This window comes from Xiphophorus couchianus, chromosome 20 (genome assembly GCF_001444195.1).
Source record: "Xiphophorus couchianus chromosome 20, X_couchianus-1.0, whole genome shotgun sequence".
Classification (NCBI taxonomy): Eukaryota; Metazoa; Chordata; class Actinopteri; order Cyprinodontiformes; family Poeciliidae; genus Xiphophorus; species Xiphophorus couchianus.
This window is the reverse complement of record NC_040247.1, coordinates 29,332,986-29,354,329: the sequence shown is the minus strand read 5'-3', so window position 1 is coordinate 29,354,329 and position 21,344 is coordinate 29,332,986. Positions and strand designations below refer to the sequence as shown.

General features: G+C 39.9%; 1 protein-coding gene across 31 annotated transcripts in view; it reads right to left on the bottom strand.

Moving 5' to 3' along the window:
- The window catches only part of nfasca (neurofascin homolog (chicken) a), a 104,020-nt gene that overhangs the window by 50,839 nt on the left and 31,837 nt on the right, over positions 1-21,344 (bottom strand). For 16 of the 31 annotated variants that reach the window (XR_003593688.1, XR_003593685.1, XR_003593687.1 and 13 more), the window contains exons 1-3: positions 18,784-19,164; positions 9,568-9,704; positions 645-693 (exon numbers count right to left, since the gene is read on the bottom strand). The gene's annotated coding sequence lies outside the window, so the exon portion shown is untranslated. Of the gene's footprint in view, positions 1-485; positions 543-644; positions 694-9,567; positions 9,705-18,783; positions 19,165-21,344 lie in introns of those variants that run through there. The other 15 variants (XR_003593691.1, XM_028003623.1, XM_028003628.1 and 12 more) reach the window with 6 other exon arrangements.

Below are 21,344 nucleotides of genomic sequence, written 5' to 3'. Positions count from 1 at the left end.
AGTCATATTTGGCAACAATATAATTCCTCATAAGGTTGAGCAAGTATCATGTTTGCGTTTTAGTTTAGTATAACAGTAGTAGTAATTTTTCTCCATTTTTCTTAGATGTCGATTAGCAGTACTCATTCAGTCATGAGAATATTGTAGAAAACTCATTTCACCAAGTTAAACAAATATAGATTCATTTCACAAGTCTTTATTTCTGTTTTTTAGTGATTGTTATTAATTGTTAATTAAGTATTAATTGCAATATTACATCAGACAAACCACAATTTTATACAGCAATATGAAATGCTAAGTAAACAAATTGTGGTTTAAATCATTTCAGGGCACGCATATTTGTCTATTTATGTTTTATCTCAATTATTTTTGGATTTTCAATCAAATAAAAATAAAATAAAACCACATTTTTGACTTGGCGAATCTGGCTACGGTGGTAAAATGTTTGGACTCGGCTGTGTTTTAGTCCCTCCTGTTAAACTGACCATGAGCGACAGACGGATCCAGGAGCGTTCTGGTGTAAAGTGTTTCCTAGACTGCCCCTGTCAAACAAACACATCCTTCAGACAGCAGGTGTGTGTCCCAGGTTAATCATGACGGACTCTGTCTTTCTAAATGCTGTGCGCGCTGCTGCACTGACTCACGTTGGCTGCTGTTATATTTCCTTCCACTCTGGCAACTCTCCTCACAGACCTGTAGAGAAATAAAGAAAATACATATGAATTAACAATACATCCATTCTTTTGGTGGGGGGAAAAAACACAACCAGGAAATTGTTAGATTACATTAGATCATCCTTACAGAAGAAATCTGAACGCAAATTATATTTGAATCAAGAAGGGCACGGCATGGATTACACTAAATCGGACATTTAGTGACTTAAACAGGCTCAGCAAGAACTGAACTCTGTGGGAGAAACACGCATCAGAAACTGCTTAAGATGGTCAGTATGGAAAGATGCAGAAAAATACAGTACGGCAAACAATGAAAGCAGCAGACAGCAGCTAAAGCGTTCACGCCTCAGGACTGTCTGCAGTAGAGGGGAAACTTCTTCATCTGAACAGTGAGGCTGCACCATAAAGAGCCGGTCTGTGCAGCAGCAGCTGCTGCTCCCCTCAGGATCAGCCTCGCCTCTTTCTGGGTCCTTATTTACTCACTCCTCCGAAAATACACACAAAACACCCGACGTGAGGACTACCCGCGGGGAGACCCCTCTGTGGAAATGTAGGGAAAGAAGAAAAATTAAGGAGTTTCTTTCTCCATAAACTGAAGCAATTGAATGTATTTTTCTGGGAGGTTCCTTCATTGTTCGCTCCACATCTGCAGCAGCGGCAATGAATAGAAGACAAGCTGTGTGTCTGAGCACACGCAACCAACACTCTCTACTCCATAAATGCCAAAAAATACTTTTAAAATACCTGTTTTTGTTTTGATTTTTTTCAGTAGAATAGAAAACACTGTATTGATCGACCCCCAAGTGAAAATTGCTTATTAGTTGACAAGCTACTCCATCTAAGGTAAAAATAATAAAAATACTATTTTATAAGTAATAAGTAAGTAATAAGTTATATATATAAGTGACTCATTTGAGTCACTTATATTACTTATATTTTTCTTATATTACAACTCAAGACAATATATATATATATATATTTGTGTGTGTGTGTAGAAAATAACAAGCATACATGTGCAAATATGTTAATCCATAGATAATCTATAAATGAGTAAAGAGAAAATTTTGATTTACTTTAGGAAGTAAGCTTCCTAATGTAATTAGGCCTTAAATTATCTGCTCTAGTTTATTCTGACTCTAACCTCAGATATGGGTCATTTACGGCAAAGCTAAAAGATGAATCACAACTTATTTGCATTAATTGCAAACGGAGCAGAGAAGAGATAGCGATGCTGCGAGATACTATCAGGTCGTTTGAAGGAAAACAAATTGTGCAGCAGAAAGGAAGAGGTCGTCAGGGGCAACCCGGGACTGGCTTCTGGGGGGGATTTAGGACTGGAGGGACGCAAACTGTACTTTGGCCCAATTCTCATCTTCCAGGCTGCTGGTGCTCTGCTTGTCTGATCTCAACTCAGACATAATGTAAATGTACCTACTGGACTTTTAGAACTTCTTAGTAATGATGACAGCCTACTCATTAATAGGCGTTATTGGGAGATGAAAACGACTTAGCAACATCATCTAAGAGAAGTTCACGAAGGTGAAATGATGTTGCCTTTGACACCAGGAGGACATGTACAGAACATCTGGGGTAAAAAATGTTAAATGGGTTAAGTGTGTTGCCAGAGGCCACAGCAGCGGTCTGTCCTACTTGAGGAGAGCGGCTGCCATGGTCACAGGCTGCAGGCTGGCAGCTCACCCAGCAGCACTTCCATAGTGTTTGAACAGAACCCAACCTGAACTCAGCAGCGGAGTCACAGAAAAAAAAAATTGAAGATCTGAATAACAATGTTTGGTTTCCTAAAAAAAGCCTGCGACATGGAAACGCACATGGATTAACTCTCCATTTTCTGCAAAACCTCCATTTTCCTATTTTGCAGAAACCTGAAACCTTAAAGCCAACAATTTGTTTCAGATATTTGTCAGTAAAACTAAGAATTTTGTCACATTTTACATTTTAATCTTGTACTTATCATCAGCATAAATAATCAGTTCGGTTCATCAATTTATTCATACAGGCCAAATGATAGCTTCAGTCTGGTCAAATTCACAGCAAAATGAGCATTTCCAAAGCAACATCAATTCAGTTCAGTTTCAAAGATATATTAATGATCCATAAGGCAATTAAATGACGTCATAACTCCTGTCTTTCAAGTGTCTACAAAGAGTCACAGGATCACTTCACACTGTAACTCCAACCTTACAAGGCCAGGAGTTCTACTATTGGACCTCGACCAACAGTTGCATCTAGTATTTAGACCTGCTAGATGCAATAAAGGGCACTGACATTTCTTTGTCCTCGTTCAAAAATTTAAAAAATCAAATTCTGGCACACTGTCTCAGGGTGGATCAAAAATCTGCTGTGCAATTCCTCATCCAGAGCAAGCAACCGTCAAAAGAAACAACTCAAGACAAAATCTCATTTAATGAGCCAGCAGAACCAGGCTCATTAAAAGAGAGACTGGGAGGCCGGACCCCGACACAAGAAAGAGTAGAATTCTACTGGGCCAATCAGCGAACAGACGGAGAAGTCGTAAAGGATGACGTCGACTTTCTGCGCTGTTTTAGAATTTCAGTCTCCCTGTAGTTTGAACAATGGCAGTGGAGGAAGTGAATGAAGTCGTCCAGTCCGTGTCGGCCACCTTCCCAAGCATTGGTTTCACATTAACAGCCGCCTCGGCTCTTCTCTCTTTATAGAGGAGAGTGGCTGCTTCCAGCGCAGGCAATTTCCAGTAAGCTTCATAGCATCGATCTGGCACATTATATATGTCACAAATAAATGTAAAAGCAAACGTTGGGTAAAATTTAAAACATAAACACAGTTCATGCCTCCAGAAAGCTACCGTTTCTCAGTAGCCAAGAGTCCAGACCCTATGAACGAAGCAAAGCGTAGAACAAGCAGCTGGTTCTTATCTAGGAACATATTTCCTTCAAAATTTACCTTCAAGGTGTGACGTGTTTTTCTTTCCACCACACATCATAGTACTCCACATTAAAATGTAGAGTGTAAGGTAGACATGTGTGTGTTTATTGTGTGAGCACATCATCCTTCAAAAGGTATTGAGATTATTTTAAAAAGAAAACCAGCAGACGAAGTAGAGCCGACGTCCAAACATCAGGACAAATGGCAGTGAAAATAGAAAGGAACAGGAGTAAATGTTACTGAGCAAACCATGAGGAACCGAAGAAAACAGTTTTATTTCAGAACAGCAGAAAAAAATAGAGGAACACAAAGAGACACAATTCTGGTCTGGGGATGGGTCAATGAAAAAGGCTCCTACTGGTGGAACAAAACCATGATGTTTACAGTATGTGGCGTGATGAGATAAAGGACCAAATGTTTCATCACTCATTAATAACTGAATTCGTTTTCACTACATTTGAAAGTCTTTGCTTTTAAGTCAAACTAATTCTTGTGATTAATCTTATTCAAGTATGTGGATGAAGCCCTTCTACAGCAGCCACTTCAATATGAGGACAAAGTTGGCTCTGTAGAGTCACTATAATAAAGCACCTTTCCATCTTGAGATTCTACCTTAATAAGGTCTTATGACAGCATTTTAAACTCACTCTAAGTTATAGAAATCAGCATCTATGTAAATCATTGCATTCAAGACAAAGTCTTAATGCTACAAAATGTGGGTTAAACGTTTCAGGAAGTATTACTAATCCATTTTTGCGTTACATTAACAGACATACCATAAATAATTAACCTCCCATGTGTGTCATTACCTCCACTTTCCCGTAAAAGATCCATGTCAACTCCCATGTCCACTACACAGGAGAGGGACAAAACAAAGTGGCGTCGTATTTCAGCCTAACCCTCGGCACCCCGCGCAACCTCCAGAGACAGTCAGATGGAGGACATGAAGAGAAGAAGAACCAGTGGGTGCGGGGTGAATGCACGGTTGCCAGGCGATAAATGTGTGTATCTGGATGTCATGCTTGGGAAGAGCCGTAGCTCACTGTTGCAGAATGACCTAGTTTTGATCAAAAGCAAGAGCAAGTGTGAGCAGAAAATTAGGGAACATGAGGGAAACATGGAGATGCAGCTGAGAGGCGAACCGTTTCAGTCGACGTATTCTCCAGAAACAGCAGGAAAAAAAGAGCAGGAAACACAAACAAACATAGAAAAAAAAATCATCCTACAGATCATCTAAGGAACATAAAGGAGCCGTTCATCTGCCCCCCCCCCCCCCACACACTTGTCAATCAACTTCAGATGACTACAGGGACATATTTCCCCCTAAAAGTCTGATTTTTTGTAGAAAAACTGGGGGATATTCGTAGAAGAAATCAAAGACAGTTGACAGACGCCACGCTTCAAACTCCACTCATTGCTCTGCATGTACCAGAGGAAAACTGATGAACTCAGCTAGACATACAGTAACCAGGCTGGTAGGAGGGACGTTCTTTTACTGTCCTGGTTTTACAGGATGGCACTTTATTAAGGAGAGAGGGTGATCTACATGAAATAGGATTCAGTCATCCTAATGTAATCTCCTCTGTGTCATATTGGGTAGTTAAGGAAGACCAAAGTGCAGAAAGTATGACTTCAAATTTTTTTTTAAAAAGAACAAAAGGAAACTGACATTGAGAACATGGAGGTAAAACACAGGAGGGAACAATAGAGACAAACAGATCGCAACAAAAACAGTCGGAGGAGAATGATGAAAACCAAAATACTGTATATGCACTGAGGAAGGAGCTAATCGGAAGAGGACAGGGGACAGCCGAGGAAAATTAGGAGATGGAAAACATCTGGGCCGGGAAGCAGGCTGACGGGCTGAGGAAGGGAGAAAGAAACCAAGCGGAAACACAGGGACGCCATAGATAATGAGATAAGATAAGATAAGATAAGATAAGATAAGATAAGATAACTCATATCAGTAGTCATGTTTCCATCAATGTTTTTTTCCATGTACATTTTGAAGTATTTCATTGGAAAAGGTTGATGGAAATAGCCACATTCAAAATAACTTCCTCAATTTCACATAAACGTGTTCACGTTCGCATCAGGTGGCTTTCAGCATTTCCAAAAAAATAAAAAAACAAAATTAATGCACTAAAGTCCAAACCTCCCGTTCGCAGAAGGACTCTGAGATGTGTGGTCCGTGCTAGTTTTTAACTTCTACTTCCTGTTTTTTACCCCCATGTGACATTATGCTTCATGTAGCCTGGCTGATTCGCTTTAAATCAGTAAAACACCTAACTCACATTTTCATTTCCTTTTTTTCTGACATTTTGAAAGTTTCCTTGGAAGTCTTAAGACAGTTTGATGGGAACATAGCGAGTGTGTGGCCACTTCACGTTCCAAATTAAGAAAAATAAAAACAACACCAATTGACAGAATAAACCTATTAAAAGATCTTGAGCTGGGATGCAATTGACTCAATTCAACTCTCTTTCATATACCTATTCCGTCTATACAGTGCGACATACTGAACCATCTACGTTTACAATTATCCAGGATCTTCTTTGCCTCTCCTAGGCACTGACTGCTCATATGAATACTGATCTGTACACCAAACAACCTTCACTGCAGCTAATACCAAACATCTTAGCCTTGATCTTATAACTAATGTTTCACTGGCCTGATATTGCAGTGTCTGCTCCATTTTGCTGCCCGATCTCTGCACGGTGTGGGTGGGAGGCAATGACTGAGTTTGACTATTATGTCTGCAGACAATAGAAGAAGTTTATTGCTCCTTTACAACTCAAGGTTAATAGAGTCACAGTCAATGGACGATTTATAGAGATTGTTGTTCACCTCTCAGTTTTATTATTTTTCAATAGACACTTTTGTGATGGAGTACTGAGGAGGAGCAACTCCTTCAGTGTCAGTGGACATGATTTAGTTGAACAGCACCACTGTCTCCATGCACAAAACAAACAGCCCACAGTACGCTGACGGTTTTGGGCAGGTGGGTTATGGGGATATAGGTGTCAGGTTGTCATGTTTTGTTGATTTACTTTTATGACCCAAATATGTGACTGGTGATCAATGCAGTGGCTGGGGAAAGGAGAATTAGAGGAGAATCTAATGGTGTTTAATGGCTTCAGATGGGCAAGTAAAGAGAGGTTTATTTTTCTTACTTTGTAGCAGAGAGGCAGCCAGCATGAAAGGGAGGCTGAGGATCTTGAGATGTCACAAAAGACACATGGCAAGACAAGTGGAATATGGGACAGAGCTGCATGACAGGAGGAAGCCTCAAACAGATGGCTGGTTAGGTTGATGGAGACATGGGTCCATTGGAGACATGGGTCAGTTGGAGACATGGGTCAGTAGGTCCATTGGACAACTCTGGTGGGGGTTAACTTGTATTCCGGTTGAGTGTTGAGAATGTTGTCTGACTAGGAACCAACTTGTGGGTCTGAGGAACGTTAAGGTGGGGGGTCGAGTTGGGTTCCAGGTTTTAGAATCAAAGGTACAAGAAGACAGGGTGTACTTTCCTAAGAAGATAACATTACGTGGGCCAGACTCCAGAATGTAGGAGAGTATCGGTGGTCTATTTGTTCTGTGGTGTTGATGAAAGTATGAACTGGAGATCAGCAAGAGGTTGGAAATAGAGATGGAACTAGACACACGTGTTAACCACACGATTACCTCATGTAAAGCATCCTTAAAGACACGGGACAGAATGAGATTCCGATTCCAGGCCAGTTCATAAAAAAAGCTACAACCTGTTGTTTGCTAACTGGTCTTTCTCTATTCTCTGCTAGATTTATTTCACTGCTCCATCTTTTATGCAATTCATTTTATCCTCTTTGGTCCCGGCTTCCTTAACCTTGTTTTCTCTGCCACTCATTTTTTTCTCCTCTCACCCATCCACCCTGCAGGCCTCCATCATCCACTGTTGACAACGAAAGTGTACCACGAGCCCCGATAGCACATCTGGGTTTCACTTTGTGTTTCTCCTCCAACCATTCATCCTTATCACACCCCCCATCCACACCCCCGTATCTTCATCCCTCTTCTTTTTCCAGCTGTCTTTTTTCACCTCTCCCTCTTGCCCAGACAACCCTGTGGTTGCCAGGGCTCCTTAGCAACAGCCCCACGAGGCAAAGGATGGATGAAGAAGGTAGGCGAGGGAACAAAGGCGTAGGAAGGGAGGGGTAAGAAGGGGTGAAGATGAGGATGAGGAGAAGGTGGTAAGGGGGAGACCAAGCATAGCAGCAGAACGAGGCTAGAGATATGGATTAGCGATACAAAATTCATGGCATGTGAGATGTGATGCGTCTCACTCTTCAGTCAGGTCAAGAACTGCATAAAGTGTTTTTGATCATGCATGTGCTTGCATTATGTACAGGATTTAGGAATTAATTCTATGGCGGACAACCTCCTCTCGTTTATTTGAAACGCGTGTTTCTATTTCGCATTCAGACTCCAGATTAAAAAAACGCCTGATTGTAAAGTCAAACACAGGGTATGAAATTCAATCAGAATGCCATGTAAGCTCCCAAGTGACTTATTTTAAAGGGTGAATGAATAAACATGAACCTTGCATCCAAAAGAGACCTGGTATAAAATTGGCCCTTTTGTGCTGAAACACCAGGGGAAAAAACACATATTTTCATGCTGTGCCCTTCATTCAGACTAGAGAAGTTTATGGTAAGAAAAGTAGAGACAAAGAAGTGAGGTCTATGAAAGAAAAGAAACCAGCGGTACCCAGCTCCTGTTCTTAAATTTGAGAAATTTCTTACAAAAGTTCAGTTCAAGCAAATTTCATCATGTGATCTCTAGTGCCAATATCACAAAATAAAAACATTGACAAGGGGTTTCTGCAGGCTTTTACAACTCAGATTTAAGATATTTTAAGACCACTTTGGATGAAATTTAAGACCTGTTTCATGACAGGGATACAGAAAAATAAATCCAATGTTATGTATATATTTGTAAGCATGGAAAATTATTGAGGAAGAAATGCCATTACTTGTGAGATTCGTATTTACTTAGTTATTTATTTAACGTCCTTTTGCCAAAAACTCCAGATCTCACTTCTGTGTGGGCAAAAAAATAATTACATATTATCACATTCTTACTTTTGTATTAGATATTAGTCATAATTTTCATCTATTTTCCTATTCATCACAGCTGTTGTGGCTCTATTCTCTTTTCGTTCCATGTTCTACTCCTTTTCCTCTCTTCCTCCTCCTTTAGATGCATTTCCCTTCTTAGTAACAACTTTGTTGAAATAAAATTCATCAAAAAGTCAGACTGGTGCTTGATCACCATGTTTAGAATCCACTAAGCCTCTGCCGGTCGGAGTTTGTGTCTCACCAAATGCTGCTCCTAGGTCAGTGCTAGTAGACCTAGGAGCTAAAGTTAAAGCTGGGGAGAGTTAGCCACTCCAGCAGATTAAAGCTGTGACATTTCCGTGGCTACTGACAGCAGCTTTGGGCTGCATATGGTTCTCTACAACCTTAACCCCTACAATGCCAAGCTTCTTAGCACAGAATGAATGTAGAATCTCATGGGATGGCAATAGAAGTGAGCCAGTGGTTGAAGACGAGCGCCGGCCAGCCAACCGGCAATAAATCACTTAAACTAGCTTGAACTAGCAAGCCGGTGGTTAGCGGTAGCCTCAACCAGTAGAATACAGTGAAGATATCTGCGCGTGATTCAAACTTTTGCCTGACAGCAATCTCCCACAAGAAAAAACTAAACTACATCAAATATAAGAGATTAAATAGTCCTGTCACATCAAAATTTAATGTATTTAAGGCAAACATAAGACACCTTAAAGAGTCAAACTCAAGATGACTGAGATAAAACCTGTCTTTGCTGGTATTATCTAGGCTTATGTGGCAGGTGTTACGCCTTCAGGGTAATGTTGTAATGACTCAACCAAAGTGTCTCACAAAAGCGTAAGTTTGTGGAAGCACCCAGTTACCTTAGCTTTTCATTCCCAGGGCTTTAAATCCTGCTGTTGTGACTTGGAGGTGGGAACTCTTCAGAACTGTATCTTGAGCATTTGGAGAAGCTCTCTGCTATTCTTGTTGTTGCTTCTTGCACCTCGGTGGCATCTCACTGCAGAAAAATATCCAACACAAATACACAACAATGGGGTTATGAAATATGCTGTAGTAATGTAGTACGAAAACTCTTGGGCCTGATTATATCCACTAATCCACTGGAATGAAGTAATTGCAAATATTCACTGTTTTTTATATTCAAGGAAATTCCAATCAGTCATTATAGTAAAATCACAGGTTAAAAAGAAAAAACTTCTATAGGATGCAAATACACATTAACATACATTAACATTGCTGCTTTAAAATTATTAGGTGTGTCAGAAGATCACCTAATGATTAGTCAAATACATGCCTGGGAAACAGAAGTAGCCATAAATTAGCTTAAAGCTGCTAATTTTAAGCTAATTTATGGCAGTTGAGCTGTTTCTCCTGCAGTTGAGCTGCAGGAGAAACAGCTCAACTGCGTCTAAAGAGCTACGAGGAAATCTATTGCCAGGGTACCACAAGATTTTTTTCCACAGATAGATTGTTCTTAATGCTGCTGTTTGGAAACATATCAGCAGGTTATGTTTCCATGACATAACCTGTTATGGAAACAGGTGTGTGTGTACCGTATGAAGTTTAAGCTGACAGAGCAGCTAACAGGCAGCTATCCACTGGAGGCCCGGATTGGTATCTTCTTATTTGTTGTCATTCTGAATATTAATTTGGTTGATAAGATAAATTTTCAGCAGAAAAACTTGTGTTCTGTAAATCTTTCTGTTCGCAGACTTTATTATTATATGAACATTTTTTGTAACCAACACAGGCTTTCAAAACCAACAATGTTCCCCAGAGCGGAGGCAGTGTTTACAGCACGCTTCTGAACTCTGTCCTTTATGACGACAAATCTAACAGGAATGAGCTAACAGGGATCATCATCCTTGGTCGTTTATTATAATAGTGCTTATTGTAATAGGACTGAATGAAGTAACTGTAAACCGATTTGCAGGATAGCAGCAACTAGCCAGCCACTTTGCTCAACGTGGATTTATGGTACAAAACTGAAACCAGTTTCAACATAGAAAACAGACGGTCCTGTTTCAGCATCCTGAGGTGTGTCAGATATTGATCGATACACTCACACTGTTCTCTTGTGCTCTCGTGACATTTGGCAGCACAATTTTTGAGGGATTTCCAGCAAAACAAAACATGCGAGCAAGCTGGAAAACATTTTTGTTTATGGCTAGTAATAAGAAAATTCACAATCTTTGTTCATTTTTATTTTGGGGAGGGCAAAAAATAGCTGGGACAAGACCTGTCAGGGTAGTGGTAGAGTTTAACTCAGAGCTGTGATATTTGTGATATTTATCAAAACTAACATTAGAAGAAAAGGGAGGAGCTTAAGTTCACTGAAAACAAGACAAAAAAAAAACCTCTGACTTTAATCTCAGGATTCCGGGTTTTTTTCTGTGAATTTTTTCAGTGGCCCTAATCCTCTTTTTTAAAAGGGGGGCCCTATTTGCAAATGAGAGCAATATTACAGAAATGTCTTGTTTTAGCTTCTTTTTGTTTACTTGTGTGCGGTTCTAAAAGCATGTCAACTGGGCCTCAGTTGGCAGCTCTGGATCGTCTCCCTGGAGGCCAAAACAATAAAAGCCATTCTGTGATTTCCTGGGCTGTCCTAAAGAGACACACACACACACACACACACACAAACACATGCTTGTCATTCCCAATTTGTCTGCCATAATTACATCATTACCAAATTTCATTTTCTACCTTCTTCTCTCAAAATAACATTATGTGCATTAACACATGTCTGCTCACCAATGGGGACACAGTTAATGGAAAACACTCTCTCTGTTCATTCATTATGAACAATGATACGACACATCTCTTATCTCATCTTCCCTTTACGCTCAAAATCTCAGGCGGCCTCAAATCAATGTCAGATATTGAGTTTTTCATTCCCTCGAAAAGCAAGTTTCCTCTGAGGAAGACGGTGAACCTTTAAAAAGTTGCATTGTTCACATTTTTCCCCAATGAACTTAGCTGTGGATAGAAACTGTGGCTCGGTGGGTGGAGAGGTTCTCTTGGAATCTGACGGTTATGAGTTTGATCACATATTTCTCTGTTGCCACATGAAGATATCTGGCTGGGAAAGGCATTGTGTGCATTTGTTAATGAAAACCAGTAAATAACTAGACAAGTAATAAACTTTCTTTAGAAAGGGACAATGTACAAATGTCACCATTTGATGCGCTGCAACAGATTATCTGCAGTCCCTTGGCAGGTTACAAAGATGGATATACTGTAGAATACAATAATAAAATAAAACAGGAAATATAATGCTGCGTGTTGCTTTTTAATCACATTGCACAGACAAACACACGCCTACAGGTGCTAAAATTAGTGAAATTAGTGAAACAATGACTGACAATAACAGGAAGATTTTGCTGGCAATCCACTGGTGTCATAATAAATATGGATGTGATCAAATTTTAAAGTTTAAAATTTAGATGCCGATTCCTAAATCTATTTAAAAAATGTAGATGAAGTCAGATAGATTAAAAAAAAAATTCCTTTGAAAGAATTACATATTTTGGGTACATTATTAATAAATGATTTAACTTGGTTATCAATTTCTTGGTGACTTTACATGTAAATAAGCAGAGACCCAGCAGTCAGCAGCGTGGGGCAGGGCTGGTCAGTAGTTTAAGGAATCCTTTTACGAGTGAGTGACACAACAGCCAATGGCGAGCTGAGCCTGGAGCCGAAACAGTCACTCAGTGGAAGAAACTGCTGGAGCAAGTAACCGCTTAAATAGCTCATTTAGACTGGGGTCAGGGGGAAATTATGACACATACTGAGAAGAGCCACAAGCATGTGCTTGTAGAGCTGGTCTTTTATCATGTACAGTAGGATCTCAGCCCTTCTGTTAGGATCTTAGGTTTATGGTTTGATTTGATTCTAATGTTCATTGTTTTGTGTTAGTTTTTTATTTTGATTAGATCAGTTTTGTTGCTGTTTTTCTTTAGCTCAGTTCTTTCTTAGTGATTCTAGTTTATGATGTTTATCTCTTGTAGCTAGCTATTTTTACTTACTCTCTCTCTCCTCCCCTCTCTTTCTCTTTCTCTCTCTCTGTTCAGTCTACCTTCTGCTCTCTCCCCTCACACCTGCAACACATTAGCTAATCAGCCCAGGTCCATTGTTTCAGCATTCAACCTCCCAGTACTTAAGCACCTCTTTCTCGGTCACTCCTCGCTGGTTCCTCCTGTTACTTCCCCGCTTTAACACATGTACCCTCTGTGTCTCCTCGATGGATTTTTTTGTTGTGGTTTACTTTTTGTTCTATTCTGGCTCCCCTGTGGTTTTTGAAAGTGAACGTTTGCATTTTCATCATTTTCATTAAATCTTCAAAGTTCACCTGACGCCTATGGATCCACTATAACCGCCACACATCATGACACCTACTTCTGCACAACAAACGCCACATATCAGAATGTTGAATTGTCCAACTTAATTTAGCTTCACTACTTGCAGCAAAATCAATATTATGACACTGCCAACATGCTTTGTTTTATTTTAAAAGAAAGTGTTAAAAAAAATAAGAATAAAAAGTGTTGTTTGATGCTTAAAATATTCACACCTCTGGCAGATTTAGTGTATAATCTTTTCATTTGACCAACATGTTTCTTCTAACTGAAGGTAACACAAATGTTCTGGAGCGGTTCAACCCTGTCTTGACTTGAATGTGAGAGCAAATCTGTGGGTGTAGCTAACGATCATAGGGTTATGAAGACTTTATAAAGACATTTTCTTATTTCTTAAGTGAAAACTAGCAAAAAGTCACTCAGCAGTTAGGAAGTGAATACTGTGGCTACGCAAACATCTGTTATTCAGACATCCTTTAATTTAAATGTTGATATAAATGTATTGATTTTTTTAAATAAAGCCAACTAAACCAGAGGATCAATTTTGGGGGGGGGAAAAATCAATGATCTTTTATTTCCACTGTGATTAAATGATGGCATTTCAGAAATTATTTACACCTTCTCAATAATCAGTGGGATAATCTCCATATGGATCAAATTATTCAAAACCTTCACTGTTAATTATATCCCCAGAAGATCCTCATAACTGACGCTTGGTTTCTGCTGCATGCACGCTTTCTGTCGTTTAAATATTCTGCCGATGAGGCTAATCCTCTGCTGGTTGGACACACGCACACACACCCCTACACACACACGTCTATCTTTGCAGAGGCTTTCCATCAATCTGACCCTACCCATAACCATTACCAGTATGACTAACCCTAAACGAGGGTCGTACATACATTTCAATCGATCCTAGTTACCAAATGCAGCTTTCACTCCTCCTGGACGAACACGTGGGAACAATCACTTTCGTTGTGTCCCTCATCCCAAGCATATGCATGTAGCGACAGTGGAGAGGAAAAACTCCCCTTTAACAGGAGGAAACCTCCAGCAGAACCAGAACCAGAACTAGCAGCCATCTGCCACAACTGAATGGAGGTTTGAGAAAAGAAGCCTGTTCCTCACACAGATGATGTGAAAGCAGACCTGGTACATCAGGTGTTCCACTAGCGCTTGTTCTAACAGTGCCGGCGCATCAACAAAGCTGAGGTTTATGACTGTGATTAATGCTTTGTCACCATACCAGGGTTCCAATAAACTTTAGTCTGGGAATAAATGTAAAGATTTGTGATTATCAGAAGAGTCGGGAGGTTTTAGGCTAAGATAGGATCTCTCTTTCATGTTCATAATCAAACCCATTAGACTGCTTCAGAGGATTTGAAACAGCTGCATGACAGAGGGGCTACTTATTGTCCTAAAATGCCACAGTACTACAACTTTGTATTTGTCAAAATTATTTACCCGAAGAAAGACTTCAACGTGTTTCCTGTCCTACCAATCAAAACGTGACAAACGTCAGAGGCATCGATTTGAGTGCAGTTCATTTGTGGGCTGATCACAGATGGATAATTTGTTCTGATCTTTTCCCTTTGGCCATGGAGAAAGGGGGTGGATGGAGGCAGAGGAAGGGGGATGGGACTCTCATGTCTGAGACCTCTTGCTATCAGATATTTGCTGTGAAAGCGTCGTCACTGTCCATTAGCGTTTCCCCCTCTCTCTCTTTCAGTTTTCTGGGGGCATTAACCTCCTCTCCACAGTGCTCCCAAAACAAAGGAAGGACTGTATTTTGCAATGAGAATGTTGGCGTGTGTGTGTGTATTCAGTTTTCTGCCATTTCCACAGAATATCCACTGTGTTGAAACACTTAGCAAACACCTGTCTACATCACAACACTACCGCGTACACCTGACCCAGTGACACAAAACACACCATGTGCATTCATGCCGTAATCCTCCCACAGACGGATGAAGCCTCTCAGAATACACACACTCACACACTTCCTAACGTGCCTTTTTAAGCACAGGGTTCCTAATAACTTCAGCTCTCATTTGAACACCAAACATTTCTGGCCTCAAATTGAACCACAGTGCAGAATCAGCTCTAGAAAAGACCTGAATGGTTCGATATGGATCATGACACAACTTCAGTGTCAGTGTTAAAAGAACAACATACAGCCACTGATAGTGCTGCTGACTAAGCTATTATACCACACGCACTCAGACAGACTGCACTCTCTTGAACTGTTTAAGTGCTTCAGCTCATTTCTCACAGAAACGTCTTTGTACATTTAGGAAACTGGTCCTTGAAATCTTTTACCTTAAACTCCAAAGTACCAAAAAAAGTTCAATTTTAGGTCTCAAACATTTCAGGCAACCTCCACATGGTGACCAAAAGGAGAGAAAGTATTTAGTTTTCCAGCTATGCTGATGACGCACCTCTCTGTACTGCTGACAAAAGGCCGCTAATGCACAAATTACCTGTATTTCAGGTAATTACATTTCCTGAAATACAGGACTACAAAATACAGAACAAACTAAGGTTCTAGTTATTGGCACAAACCCCCAGAGAGAGAAACGCATCTTCAAACATTGGTGAGGAATCAAAAACAGAAAAGACTTTATTTAGTCTTCAAGAGAACATTGCAAGAGGTTGGCCTGTTCTCTCTCAGTCGAGTGACATTAGCTTATGCTGTTACAATCTCGGAAATAATTACGTTAATGCTGCATGCCCTTCGGTCTTCCTGAGAAGAACACATCTTTAAAATGTAGCTGCAAGGATTCTGACGCAGACCAGGAAGCGAGCTGACATCACAGTGGAGAATGAGTCTTTGCAGGGCCGGCTGTGGCTTTTCGAATGGTTTTTTGGAACGCTTATTGGTTTTTAAAACTGTTAAAGCTATTAGTTCACCCTATTCATCGGATTTGCTTCTCTCCTGCAGGCCACCTGACCCCTCAGGCCTTCTGGTAGTCATTTTCATTTTCTCATTACGCCTTCCTGAAGGCCGGCTGCTGACCGAGGTGATCGTTTGAAAAACTTCTCGGTTCAGTCTGGGTTTTAGTTGGACTTTAATACATAGTCTTTTTTATTCATTTGGGTTTTATTATTTCCATTTAATTTCATATTTGAATTACTACTATCACTATCCATTTGATTAGATTACACTTTATTATTGTAGATGTTATCTTAGAGGGATTATTTTTCATTTGTTTTTATGCTATTTATAAAAATGTTTTTAGAATTATTTGTTTTATTTAGCGTTTTCATGTCATACAATTCAATGTCTTTAATTAAACTGTTCTGTCTTTTATTCTTAAGTTCATCATTGCTTGTGTGAAAGTAAACTTTCTGTTGCCATTTGTATGAAAAGCAAATAACATTTAACTGAACACTAATACATATATGTTTTTTTATTCATTCTTTACATGTTCTGTCAGGCACTGTAAAGAGAGAGAGCTAATAAGAGCTGATAAATGTGTCCAGCTGTCCAGGGGGAAATGTCACACACACGCACACACACACACACATGCCCAACTGACCCCTCAAACACACACGGAGTTACATAAATTGTTTGAGATATATTAATATTCTGTCTGATCAGGAAAGAGTCACACAGGATGTCTCTTAATGACCTCAAATAGGTCAAAGGTCAAAGTAAAGCACTCAAGGTTTCCCTGCTGGAGCCCAGTGGGGGGAACAGATGTAGTTCTCAGAGTGATAAACAGCTGATCACTGAAAAGCAGTCAGGCCTGAACGCTGAGAGGCCGGTGATAAACATAGGAAGTGAAAAGAGAAAAGACGTCTACCACCAACAACAACAACAGCACACGATCATAGAGAGAAATGAGACTTTTGATTCCTGTTTTAAACACACGCTGAAAGATCTGAATGAATCTTTACACCTGGGCTCAGACATGATTCAGTTTTATCAGAACATGAGCAGAGCAGAGCATCACATTAGCTAATGAGCTGAGCTATGTCCTATGGGGTGCTGTTTGCAAAAATTAACAGCAATAATTTGGGTATTTTAGCCTCACATAAGAGGAAAAGATATGGGAGTTAATTTTTCAAAGTCATGTATATATATATTTTTTTATAAATGTCACAGTTTCAAACTAAGTATTCAGCAAGCAAGCTAAATGTAGAGCTTACAAACTAAATGCTCACCTCTAAACTAAATGCTCAGTAACTAAATATTTAGTTAGAAAAATAAATATTTAGTTTACAAAGAAAATATTTATCGTGTTCAGAGCTAACTTAATATTAAGCTAGCTAAAACTAACCTAACTAAACATTTAGATTGGAGTCAAATATTTTGTTAAAAAAACTGGATATTTAGCTTATTAATTAGCTATTTGGATTGAAACTGTGGCATTCATCAATAAATCAATAACATGAAGAAAATATGCCTTCAAACATGAACCTCCATTTTTGTTTCCCCTTATAAATATAAATTATTGCTGTTAATTTCTGACTGTTGTAGTTTTACAAAAAGCACCCAGTGGTGTTGACATGATGCTCAACCCTCGAAACTACAAAGGCCTGTTTGAAACACGGCAACTTTGTGTTGTTTGAACCAACTGGCCAACAAACGGGCTTAACGCAGCATCTAGTTATCACACCTTAGCAGCGCTGCACATCCGGCATCTCCGCTGAGAGGATGGGGAGTATCAAAATATGCAGGCGAAGCAGATCTGAACTGGATGCATTTGCCGGCCGGGCGTTCAATGACATGCAGCATAGTAACTTCAAGAGCCACCAAGCTAACCACAGAGTAACACACCAAGTTATAACCAATAGTTAGGCAGTAAACAGACAACCGTGTTATCCTCAGTGTAAACTTGAGTATTGAAATTGTTGAATACCGTTTTTTTATTTATTTGTTTGTTTATTTTTTGTGGTTCATGTCTCCAGGTAAGAACATCCGCCAAGCTCGTTTCATCCACTGTTTACATCTGACTGTCTGACGTGCAAAACTGTGTGTCTTTCACATAATGACGTAAAGTCAATATGACAGCTCAGAGTCAAACAAGCATCAGATATAATCTGACTCAGGAGCACGTGTTTAAAAAGTCTGATACTAAAAATGATGATTTCCTGCAATATGTGGGTTAAAAATAAGATAAGCTAATAAGATTTTTTTTTTTAAACTGCAACTGGGGAACAAAGCCAGAAAAAGCATAAATTGTCAGGCAGAATCAAAAGCAATCATAACTGATGACCTGTGTGTGTCGGGCACAGCGTGAGCAGGAGTTCTTTTCTTTTTGTTTTGCTTCCTCTCTATTCCGCATCCTGAGTTAGAACTGCAATCCAAGTAAGGACATAATATAACAAAGACAAACATTAGATAAAGCAGGAATTATTGTTTATAATAAGGTAGCACAAAACAAAGCCTCCAAAAGTAAGACACACAGTACAGCAACACCACACAGGAAAGAGTCTGCTTGATGCAACAGAGATTTCCCATGTCACCTCTCCAGATTCAGGCAGGTAAACAGTGATGAGATGGAAGCCATGGTGGAAAAGGAGGACAAAGGTTGTGAGAAATGGAAACTGAGGGGATAGAGTGCAGTCTGTGTTTGATTCCAGTCGGACTGTGGTTTTTACAAACAGCAGAGCGAAGAACAAAGAACTGCATATCAGCATTTTATAATGTAAACAGCTGAGTTAATTATGATTATTTTGTGATTTTTGTTTTTCCAGAGAAAACTCAATTACCTTACAGAGTGAAGTGGTATAATCCTTGCATGGGCTTTGCTGAACCACACACAGTCTGCACGTGTTTCAGAGCCTCTGTCAGTGCAGCTTTCACGTAGAGGTGCTTGGTCACCGCTTTGTAGGTCCTGGTGTGTCAGTCCTTCAGCTTAAGGAAGGAAAAAAAGGAGCAAACACAAAGACTTGAGGTGCTGTCAGCTGAATTCAGAGCTGGGAGACAGAGCAGCAGCAGACGCTCCAAAAACAAAGGAAGGAAAAAGTCTTCTTTTATAGCATTTAATCTGTTTTCCTTTGCCCCCCACAACTCACTCTATACCTTTTCCTTTCTCTGAGCTCTCACTGTCTGTCAGAACGTTACTCTCTCTCCGACACACACTCACACACTGATTCTCCATCTGTCACCGCCTCCTCTTCGTCACCACTCCCCCTCATACATTATTAACGCATCTCAGACTCACGCTCCACTGCTATCACACATGCACACACACACACCCCCGCACACGCACACACACACACGCATGCATTTACATTACAAAATATAGACAAATGCACTACATGTTCATGAAAGTAAGATGTGACGGCAAATGGTTCCAGCCACAATGCATACAAAGGTAAAACTAAAACTTTATGATGCAATCATAAAAAATAAAAATAAAAATTTTTAAATCAGCATGTCCTATGATATATTTAGGGGTCTTTTCCAGAATACACACACATGCAAATAACAGTTGGCACATTGGGGACAATGTGGGCATTACACCACCAACCCCAGCCCTCTGGTAAATCTCCACCAGTCAGAGAGGTGAGTTTTTATGGAAACTGTTCAAAAGATGCCAGCAGGCTCATTAGTTAGGATTGTAAAATGGTTGCGTAGCTGGTTGGGTAATTATCCTATTGGTTGTTGTCATTAGGGGGGCTAAAAAATGTGATTAAAATTACGTTTTCACTTGATAATGACAAACTCTGATGAAACACTGAAAACTGAATGAGAGTGAGATTGTCACATTTGTTGTTCCATACAAAAAATGTAAATAATGATGAATGACTGTGAAGGTTTTGCATGAACCAGCCAGAGAGACGTTGATGAAAATTCAAAATATAATCTTAATTTATTAACAAAAAGAATCCAAAAATGATAAATTGGGCCCAAACTGAGGTCAACATAACAAAGTACAACTCAGGTGGTAGCAACAAACTCAAGCACAAACTGACCTCACAAACAAGACATGAGGGGAACTTAAATAGTGGCTGATCAGACCATTAACACACACTAGGGGGTAAATAAACACACAAAAACCTAACAAATATTGGTCAGAATATATACACACACGCCCACACACGGGGGTGGGCGTGTGTGTGTGTGTGTGTGTGTGATAAGTTGTATTTAGAACAGAAGTTGAGTTTGTTGGGCTCCAACCGTATGCGGTGAAAGATTTGTTAGTTGAAGTAAAGGCATGAACTTCTAAAAACATGTTTAATAGTTACTTTTATCATTGACGTACAAAGTAACACAAAATGCTGTGATGAAATTTTAAGTCCACACTGTCCGTCCCTGCTCCAGAGTAGACCCCAGCTGATTGGTCGGTGGTTGGCTTCTCTAGTAACTAGAAAAGCTGGGCTCCTCCCGCTGGGTTTGGGGTCAGACCTCAAGTAGAAGATGGATCTGGAGGCTGGGGAGGGACCACAGCCATCTATGAAGAACTGAAATACTTGAGATCCCCTCTAAAATGCGTATAACTGCGTGTTTTAATAGTTAAAACACCAAATATATCTTAATATGCATTAATACAAACAGTAGAAACTGTCTTGGTAGCACCACAGATGGAGCCTGGTTATTGCCTTCCGGTGCAATTCCCACAATTCTCATCTCCCTGGGATTTCTCCCATTGAGCTTGATTTCTCTGGTTGAATTTCAACTGCGCCAATCAGTGAACAGAATCCATTCAGTCCACGTCGGCCACCCTTCCAAATATTGAGCCATTTAAAGTCAAACGTTAGACACTGATTGCAGTTTTTCGACTGATCTTTAAATATAGCAAGAAAGTTGCTATATTGCTGTTGTTAGCAGCAAACGTGCAGACATGACCTGGTGGGCGGGGCTAACAGTCAAACCTCTCAGCAGAAGAGGACAGCGGTTGATATTTAGGCCTTTGCTGAGGTAGATAAGATCGGAGGATAAGATCGGTTTCACATGCAAGTATCGCCCAATCTCCAATCTCCCCAAATTAAGGAAATCTGTGCCGATAATCTGCCTTGCCAATAAATTGGTGCACCCTTACTTCTTAATAGCCGAGGATCCAGACTGTCTGTTCAAAAGAAAGCGTGGCACAAGTGGCTGGTTTTTACCAGGCTAACACAGAAGCTAACAACCACAGCCTTCCTTCTTTCCACTCTTGTAGATGCAGCCAATCAGCATAGAGAAAAATGAATGGCAGCACTACCCATGGTGTGTCAAGCTGCCTGTTTTTCAGCTTCAGAAGCTGCATTTCCTTTCAAATATTTAAGAAATGATTTAAGAGATTTACGGAAAAAAATTAATCTGTGTGTAGATAAAAGTATTTTAG